This window comes from Carassius carassius, chromosome 17 (genome assembly GCF_963082965.1).
Source record: "Carassius carassius chromosome 17, fCarCar2.1, whole genome shotgun sequence".
Taxonomy (NCBI): domain Eukaryota; kingdom Metazoa; phylum Chordata; class Actinopteri; order Cypriniformes; family Cyprinidae; genus Carassius; species Carassius carassius.
Window position 1 is genome coordinate 10,111,221 of NC_081771.1, and position 10,670 is coordinate 10,121,890.

Below are 10,670 nucleotides of genomic sequence, written 5' to 3' on the forward strand. Positions count from 1 at the left end.
ACTCAAATGTAAGCAGTTTGTGACTGACCATGTGAACTCCTTTGTACAGAAGGTCATTTTTCTTTCCTATCAAAACTCACAAGATACTCCTTGGCCCATCCTTAAGTCATTCTGGATAACATGTCGAAGGTCATGTTTATTAAACATGAATATGGCTAGTGGTGTGTGTTTACTCTATAGAGTAAGGTACGCAGTGTTGGGAAGGTTACTTTGGAAATGTAATAGGTTACAGATTACAAGTTACCCTGTTTAAAATGTAATAGTAGTGTAACTTTTTCAATTACTTTATTAAAGTAATGTAACTAATTACTTTTGAGTACTTTTTGATTACTTTTCTAAATTTGTGAAAATTAAAGAATAATAAATAAAAGCATATACATCAACTTAAACAAGCATGTGACGTATTCTGTGTAATAAACTCCTTAAACATTGGTGTTTTTTTTAAACTGCTGTCTCTGTATATGATGATAGTTTTCTCAAAATAAGTAAAATGCACATGAAGTAACACAGAGCAGTTCTAGAAATTATGTTTATGTGCTCGTGTACTCCTATATTGAGGCGGCAGAGGTTGAAAACACTGCGAGCTTCAGTAGGCTTATGTGTAGTAAATGAAACCATGTCTTTGCCATTAATTTACAGGAGGGGCGGACTAGGAAAAAAATTCAGACTGGAAAATTCAAACTCATACAAACAAATTCATGGACAAAACTATTTTTTCTATGGACCTGACATAAAAAAGGTTTAAATCTTTAATTTGGGGACATGCAAAATAATTAAAAGTTCTCTCCTGAACTGCACCTTCACTTCCATTTTTCTCCTCAGTCTCTTTATTTTGCCCTGTTATCCATCTCTCTCATGACATTAATACTCAAGATTGAACAAAACTATACTTTACAATACAATACTCTACAATACTACAATATCTTTATAGAAAAATCCTAATACTGTACACGAGTTATGTTTTCCCTTACAAAAAATTACCATGCTTTTATTAACCTATATAAAAGTTAAATAACCTGGTTTTTTTTTTTTTTGCAAATGGATTTGTATTTATTTTTAAATAAATACATTTGTAAAATAATTTTACGTTTTTGGTTATCACAGTAAAACAATAGTAACCATTTTCTCTGGATTTATAGTTAAATATTAAAATGTTAATTTTCGTAAGGGTTGTGTTGTTGTCTGTCGTAGCTCCCCCTAAACCTATAAAAAATAATCGGAATTAATTTTAGCTAAATTACTACTGTAACATTACAACAGATAATAATGATGTCCTTTATATAGTATTTTGAGTGATGACTGATGAGCAACGTGCTGCTGCTTAAATAAAAAAACAAAGACAAAAAAGCATCTTTACAGATGAAACTGACCTAAAACCCTGAACAGTAGTTCTGCTTCTCTGCTCCAGCAGTCCACTCTATTCTCTCTCTCTCTCTCTCTCTCTCTCTCTCTCTCTCTCTCTCTCTCTCTCTCTCTCGCATTGATTACTCGGAGTCTGATCCAAACCGTTTGGCGGAGGCGCGGAGAGCGCGTGAGTCATGACTAACACTACATGACTTGTTAGAGATTTAATTATCAAATTGTGGATTCGCAAATGATCGCTTTAGTACATTCGGCAGGCAATTATACAATAATGATATTAAATAGTGGGGCAAAATCGGCTGCCAGGCCACCGGGAATTGTCCCGGTTCTCCCGGTGTCCAGTCCGCACCTGATTTCCACAGACACGCAGAATGTCCAAGTCATATATTGCATTTTTGGGTCTTTATATTCACGGACACTAGTCGATGTCATGTTTTAATTCAAGTGTACTGACCTACTTTTGATTTAGTCATCCAAAATGTGGCATATTCCGTCCGCGTTAGGCATTTCATTTTTATGACTCTACGAACCAGACTGTATTTCCGCATCCCGGAAATTATTAGGGCGGTATGTCTCAGAATAGTCAGTGCAATTTGGGAAAGAAATCAGTTAAATCTGTATGTGGATGTGTGTAAATATTCAAATGTAATCCCCTTTGTAATCGTAAAAAATTCATAAGTAACTGTAATTTAATTACTCATTTTTTCTTAGTAACTGTAACTAATAACAGTTACAATAATTTTGTAATTAAATTACGTAACTCCGTTACATGAAACTAGTTACTCCCCAACACTGGTACGGTACATTCCTTTGAACATAGATATGTGTATGAGGTCAGTGAATGCTGCAAGCCTGCCAGAGCTGTTTGTTTGTGCGCGTGTGTGTGTGTGTGTGTGTGTGTGTGTGTGGGCACTGGTGGAGTTTGGTAGATCAAGGTGCACAAACAGAGCACTTAGACAGACACTCCCAACATAATCAATATTACGGTCATTTGATCTTATTGCTGCTTTTATTTTTTGCATGGGTGAGAGTGAATTACATTATAAAGTAGGGATGTTTGAGGTGCATACTGTAATCTGCAACTCATATGACCTGGTATGTTCAAAGTTTTCTTTCACCTTGTCTTTTAAAATAACATTATAACACTTGAAGATACATAACCTGTCATGTGACAGCTGCTTCATACAGTATTTGCTGTGACACATGTATAGACCTGTGTACTTAAGATCACTTCGTTTTCTTAGTTGTCAATGTTTCTCAATGCTGAAACTGAAGGAGCTTATTTAGTGACATTTAGTGCCAGAAGCGGTAAATCCTCACACTTGTCTGTTTTTGAGACATTGGGGGCTTTGTTCAAGGCCTGTCAGCTAATCAAACTTCCAGTGTCCCATAAAGGCGAGAGTAACCTGTATGGGTGTAGATGTGTGTGGAGGGAGTGTCCACTTGTTCAAACACATACCCTCAGCATAAGGGTGATAGCATCTTTTGGGAGATAAAATCTTTGATTATTGTATACATTTTAGTGATTCTGAATTTGTGAATAAGAAAGTGATTCATAGTAATATTAATGCAGCTCTAAGACTGCAAACTACAAGTGAGAAACTAGTAACCCCCTCGACCCCACCCACATTTTATGTGTTTAGATGACTGCAGTCACAAAGAGATAAGCCTGAGGAATGATCCACACCCTCAAGGCCCTGTGGATTGAACATTCACTAACCTGTCGCTTTAGGAAAAGACTGTGTGTCATTCAGACTGAGAAAGCTGCAAGTCACATTTACTTGTAGCAAACACACATAAACCCATCTTAGACACCACAAATATATAATATATGATTAATTTGACCTGTGCAAATTCAAGGTAACATCTCATGTAAAGGTGAAATACAGTTGAAATTGTGGGTTTGACCCAGATGCGTGTGCCTGTTGAAAGGTTACAAAAGAAATGCATGTGATTGTTTGTTGCGGGTTGCTATGAGCAATGTTACTACAAAGACTGTCCGCTGCCATTGTATTTATATAATTATGACATTAAAAGGTTTTGTTTTTTCGTTGGCAAATCAATTATTATGGCCTCAAGTTCATTAAACAAGTACAGTTTCTCAACTCATATTCTCATTTTACAGTGCTCTCAGAATAAAGCCATAATTTAAAATAATTTTACAATTAGTTTCAGTTTATCGGTGGTAGTTAATTTATTTAAGTAACAGTGAACAACATTTTTTTTTACATTTGTTAATATAGTTTAATATAGTTACTACTAGTTAACTGGAATTTGTTTCTTTATAACGCATTAATTCATTTTATACCATTTGAAAGGTTACAAATATAGATATTAACATTAATTGAGATTAAATTATGTACAATTATAGTTTTGCATTATAAAGCGTGTCTATGACAGATTGAAATAGAAACACTGGTTTAAATTAAAAACATTTATGAAATAATAGTTAATTAATTAAATGTATAAAATGAAAATGACCAAAATAGGACATTTACATGATTTTATAACATTCAGCAAATAGTTATTAGTTATGTTCAATTATTGCCAACAATTGTGAAAATGCATTATGTTTATTGAAAGGTTATGATCTTAAAATCTCAGATTAGTTTCATAATGCATTATTGTTTCTTTTATAGCTTTAGAAATGTAACAAATGTTTTAGTATATTTAGAAATTAATATTAATTTAGATTGAATGCTGTAAATATTTTTGTTCATTTTCACCTAACATACTAAAAAAAACACTATTGTATAATATTACCAATAGTTTTTATTCAAACAGTTATCCTTTTTAGTATGAAATTCTTCTAATATGCAGTAATCATAGCTTTCATTACTCCAAAGTAATGACCACAGATGAAAGTAGTAAAGTAGATTAAAAGGTTTCTCACGCAGCTGAGACATTAAGTTCTCACAGCATTATGGGCAATCATATTTAAGATTCTTGAGTTAGTTTTGATTGACAGTTCCTTTGTGCATCCTATAAGATTTTAACATAGTTGTGATCAAATTGGTAACTAAAGACTAAGCTTAAGGATAGACAATGTCATAACTCATAAGAAAAATGTGTGTGCACAAATACAAGTGCAACAGATTAGACAGAGTACAACAGATAACAAACAGCAGATGCTTCAGTGGCATTGGGCAAGAAAAGCTTAGGTTTGTATGTTCCACTGTGCGGTTGCTATGGTGAAAGTGCTTGGCATAAGTTACCAAGGGCAGAGTGTATGTGAATTGTGACTGTATGTCACCATGGAATCAAAAGACGTCTGGAATCAACGGTTTTAGATACACATAATTCACCACACATTAATCCAGTAGCAACAACAAAAAAAAACCTACAAGTGAGCTAATGTCTGCTTTTTCCCTTGCGTAGTTCTAGCAGGAAGCCCCCCCCCTCCATTTAACAGAAAAAGGTGGAGCTAGAAGGCTGTAGTTACATAACAAAACGTCAGCAGTAGGGTACTACTGTTACCTAGTTTTCTCTGTTTGCATATTACTTATGAAAACAACAATCGAAATACATAATTCAGTTTAAATCATGCCTCTAAATTGCAAAAGCAAGTCAAAATGTTTAAAAAGTGGTTCACTACTCTTTTTAGACTTATGAATGGAACACATGAAGCGAATGATATGATGAGGAGGACTGAATCAAAGCTGACTGTATTACGGTGAACAGGAAGTCTTCGTCATAAACTCAGTGGTTGCTAGGCACTGTAAAAACAAAAAGCAACAATAGTTAATGTTACAGGAATACAGTCTTCTGACTGTTGAGACAAATCCCTTCGAAGATATTTTATCCTTTGTAAACAAATGTGATGTCATTTTTATGCTAACACTTCGAAATAAGAATCCAAAACTAATTTTAGAACAGACAATGCACTTTCATGAGAAAATACTCTGTGGTCATGTTACTGTTAGCTGCTAGATTAAAGGGGCATTACCATAAGATGGGAAAATATGACTATCAGCTAATGATGTAGAAATGAACAATTGAACACCACCCAACCGCCCTTCTCTGACTTCATCTCTCTTACTCTGTCACTGCCTAAAAGACTATCAGGACTAGACAATACAACTTGGGAAGGCTCCTAGGGTTTAGCTGGTTAGCATCTGCTGGGTGATGATGTAACTACTATCTGGATGTAAAAGCTTCTTTCTGAATTGACAGCCTTTGAAAAGTCATTCGAAAATGTATAATTTTTGGAAGCAAAATCCATCCATTTTTAAAACTGCTTGTCCTATGTAGATTTGTGGACCGCTGGAACATAGTGTTGCATTTAACATAAATTGTATATATCTCATTGTATTAGTGTTTGTTTTATGTATGTTTGTGATCCACAGATTGTGATTGTTTTAAAAATATTTCAGGAACGTTGTTATTACAGAGGCTATGTAAAAAAAAAAAAAGAAAACTATGAAAACTTACACAAGTTCATAGAAAATAGTGAATAATCAGGTAATTAAAATTAATGCCAAAAATCGAGGAATTCATTAGGTTATTTCAGAAAGGCTAGAAATAGAAAGCTAAATTTGAATGAAACACTGACAAATTACCTTATGTCTCATTCACCGGTGAGAAAACATTACAATACAAAGCGCATGATATTACAATAATAATGCCTTTTGCCTGCTCTGCAATAGTGTAGGGCTAATGAACACGCGCTAATGACGTATAATGTCTGCGCGAACAGGGTGCACAGAGTTATGCAAATACATATGTTGACAGGCAGCTAAGACACAGTGCCTATCGTAATGTTCGGAACGAATGATCTAATTGGTCAAACATGTCATGGTCCTACGCCTTCCACAGATTATATAAATACATATAAATACATTTAGACCACTTAAGTAATTGATGTAGGGATGTTAAGCGACTTAACAAAAATATATATTTTTTTTTTTCACTGAAACTTTATAGGTCATAGACAACATATTACTCAACACTGGTAATTGTGTGCTGAATTCTTGAGCTACTGTAGGCTATGTGTTTAATTTAATGCTTCACATCGGCGGATCACACCTGCTGTCAAGTGTTTTTACAAAGCTCTTAGTTCATTCAAAGTTTAAGTATTATTGTGTTTTATTGCTTAATTTTCTTTTTTAACTGCACCTTTTTAGGCTTACACTTGTCTAACTATCATAATATGGACAGATCTGAACCTGTTTTATTTGGAAAATTAACTGACTCTTTGAATGAGTAATTGCTCAACATGATGTCGAACAAGTAGGTAATTGCTGTCTGTAATGATATCCGAATGAGTAGTAAATGGCCATGAGCAACTGGCAATGAACTGATGTATCTGCCATATAAAAGCAAATCCTTTCATTCAAGAAGTCAATGTCCTGCCTGGAGCTGCAATAATATTCAAGTACCCATAAATCTCCATCTCCTTTTTTAAAATCCTGCTCTTCCTAGTGTCTATCATGTACATTTTTATAGAATGAATCACATATTGTGAAAAAAGTGAACTTTGTCATGTAACGTCTTTTGGTCGGGTTTTGTTGCTTAACCAGTCCAGCTGTTTTTAATTCAGTGGTCTTTTGAAATGGTGTATAAATGTGAGAAAAGCTCATTAAATAAAGAAAAAAGTCCTGCATTTTTTTACTTTTTTAGTTTCTGTATCCTGTACTTTAAAGTCTAAAAACTTTATTTTGCAGAGGAATGATTAAATGTTGATTGGACATGTTAGCACATTCATGTGGCACGTTGTCACAAATGGAAATGTTTCTGATCATTATTTTATAATTGTTTTAATACAGAATGTGCAATGCAGTACGGAAGTCCTCAAATATCTGTTTTAATGGAATGCCATTAATATTTAAGCAGAAAAAACACAAACCTGCATTAAATAAAATAAAACTAAATTAAGAACATAATATACAAAAATGTCAAAACAAGATTAAAATTAACATAAATTATAATTACTGAATTGCATAATAGAGCACGATATAATAACATACAACAACTTGCCCCTGACATTTTTGGTTAAAAACCACCTTCAAAATATAGCTGAATCTGGTTTCCCCAGTCTGCATGTGTGTGTGCATTTTTATTTCTATTGAATTCAGTAGGAAATATGTTGAAATTATGGGTGTGTCCGAAACACATAAAAAGTGTGCTCTGTGAACTGTGCTGGCACACTAAGAGGTATGATTGCTGCTGTTTATATGAGCGCCCTCATTGTTTGTACGTATTCTCTGTTGGTTCAAAGCTTTTTGAGAAGTTTCCATCTCATTGACAGTGAGTAATAAGATACTCCAGAGTGAGTTTCTCTAAGTTCTTTAAGACAACACCCATTAACTATAAGAAGGCATACTCATGTTATGAGGTAGGAGAAGGAGGAGAAAAGAGGCATGTAGAGACAGAGCCGTTTATACACTTATTCCACTCCTTGGCCGATGAAACAAAAAACAAATCAAGGAAGAATGAAAAATAAACACACAGTAAATACAAAAGTGCTGCACACATAATCATAATAACCAAGAGTTTGTGCAAAAATCTGAACCTAAAATTTCCATCCAATTTTTGGGGGTGTTTCTGGATCCACATATTACACATTGATGTTCACGATGAGTGTTGTAAGTAAAGGCGTGCGTGTGCACATGCAATTAAGATTTATTTTTGGAGAAGAATTGCTTATCTGGTACATCTTGATGACCTTCAAGATAAAAGGATAGACAACCGCAACTTTGGGTGGATGGAATGTGTGTATTTAGTGACATTCAATTTTTATTTGTTGCTTCTTAAGAAGGCATGTTCTGCCGAACTGGGACAGGTGTAGCACATCATGGGAGTGGGCTTCAGTCCACCATAGTCTGGAAATACAGACCCAACTGGTTTCATTCACCTTAATTCTTAGAATTTAGTTAACTGACTCTTTTCTCTTGAAATCTGGGTTTGTTTATTGGGTAAGAAATACTTCACGCAGGCAATATGAGTGGGATCCAGTTGATGCAGGCCTTCCTTCTTAAGAAGCCCCTTTCTTTTGAAGTCCCAAACATGTCTTTACAAAACTATGTCATTTTGGCATAATGCTGTCTAAATGTCAACATACCTCAATAACCAAATACAAGCTGTATAAAACCTGCTGATTCTGGCCTGGTAGCTTCAAGGCAGTCTTACATGCAAAACAGACATACCACAGCAAACTCCCCCGGGCAGGTGAACAGGCCTCTAAAAGACATGTTAATCCAGGTGTACAACATTTAGCAGTAGATTGTTTCATTGTTTAGCGATCAATTTTAAACTGTGAATCTAATTGTAGATCTAATTGTAGAGTTTTAAATTAATTATTTCTGTACATTGCTGCAAATGCTTAATGTGAAAGAACACCTAAAATAACGAGTGGTTTGAAATGGAAATACTGAATGTATCGTCCATGAAAAGGACAATAAAAAAAGTAATAATAATTCCATCCCCCCATGCATTATTAAAAATTCTAATTAATGAATGTGCTGTTCAGTTGTGGTTTTGTTCTGCTGACTTTTGTTTTGCATGCTTTTAAAATGCAGACAGCTGTTTAGTATATTTCTCTCGTTAATCCCCTTCAGAGATACTACTCTGACTGGACTAAATTGGAATAAAAACAAGATTTCAGCTTCATTCTATCACATCTAGACTATTTGGTGCCATTAAAATGCATATCAGAAGATGTTCTGTTTTGCACCACAACTGTTTGATCTGCAAATACGGTGCAAAAATAATTCCACCCTCGTGACTGACAGGTGGCCTGGCTGCATACCGTTTTTTATTTATTTATTTATTTTTTTTGAAGAAATTAGATCTGAACTGCTCTTATTCAGATAAAATCGCATTGGAAAAAGAATTCAAGTGTAGGTCCAGTCAGTGCTATACAACATTTTTATTTTTTATTATTATTTTAAAGCATAGTTTAAAAGGTTTTTTCAGTCAGTGGATGATCCAAATAAAGGGCGTGTCCATTCTTGGCATCAGTTCTTAAACTAGGAATGTGCCAGATACTACAGATCTTTATCTTTCATCAAACATGCACTGAAAAAAAATTATTCATTAAATTTACTAATTGTTTTAAAGTTAAGTGGTTGCAATCAATTTATTTTAGCTACATTTATATAAATTTTGTTGACTAAATCAACAAAATGTTTTTTTTTATGTAGCTAAAATAAATAGATTGCAATCACTTACCTTACAAAAATTGTAAATTAATGTAATCTTTTTTTTTCAGTGTGTCCCTTTAATACATGGATAAATGCTTACAGTATTTACTTACATATCCATAGATTTCATATTCTTCTATCATATTACTCTCACAATTCACTAATATTTATACTATACTATTGCAATGCAAATGCGGGTTGCATTGCTATAATGCCAAGGTGCCAAACCCTGTTATGTTGTTAGGAGCAAATTACATGCACTTTGAAAAAAACGCATAATACACCTCAGATCAAATAAACTCAGATACAAAAACATGCATGCACACAATATGTGTGCACATGAATAATACCCAAAATCATACTGCAGACACTCCGGCCAAACTCCTGGCCAAATCCTTGTCTAATTACTGTAATGGTTTGCTGCAGTAAATCCTCTCCACAATGTCCCAGAGATCCAGCCCGGACATGCATTTTCTTGCCTTTCCTTCCCTTGTATGTCTGACGTCATTAAAATAGCTTGTGCCCGCCATTGCTAGAGACATAGCTGGAGCTTACTACTCATCACAGACTCACACCAAGCGATGATTGCCATGCAATGATCTCACAGACTCACACCTTTCACACCTGCTTTATACTATCATAGTGTCATGATAGATGTAGATGCTTGTGCAATACTAATGCCCATCAGCACTGGCTGTGGCACCCAGCAGTGTGCTCATCATGTTGACTTGAACTACAAATGAGAAATCGTCTGACTATGCAGGGTGTGGAAAGTGAATGATCCTGAAGAAGTTTCCAGGTGGAGCTAAGTGTACTGTATTTTTGTGGCAACTTCTCTCATTGTTTTCCCACAGCTCTATCACAACACTTTGCTCCACCTCAAAGTTTAGTGCCATAGAACACATTATCTGAATTAGCGACTTGCAGAAGTGTGTGTGCACATTTTCCAACAGCAGTATGGACGGAAACTGAGTTCACTGTTCTTTTTTCCCCTTGTTAATCTCAACAATGCAGCTCTTCAGATCTTAAAGGGAAAAAACCCCTGCTGGTTCCAAACACTGGCAAAAGTAGATGGAAAAAAGCCATTCATAAATGTGAAATTTGCTTCGTGCCCCACCCTGCTGAAAAGAGCAGAGGTTAACTCGCTCTCTACGGCTGCTCAGCCAA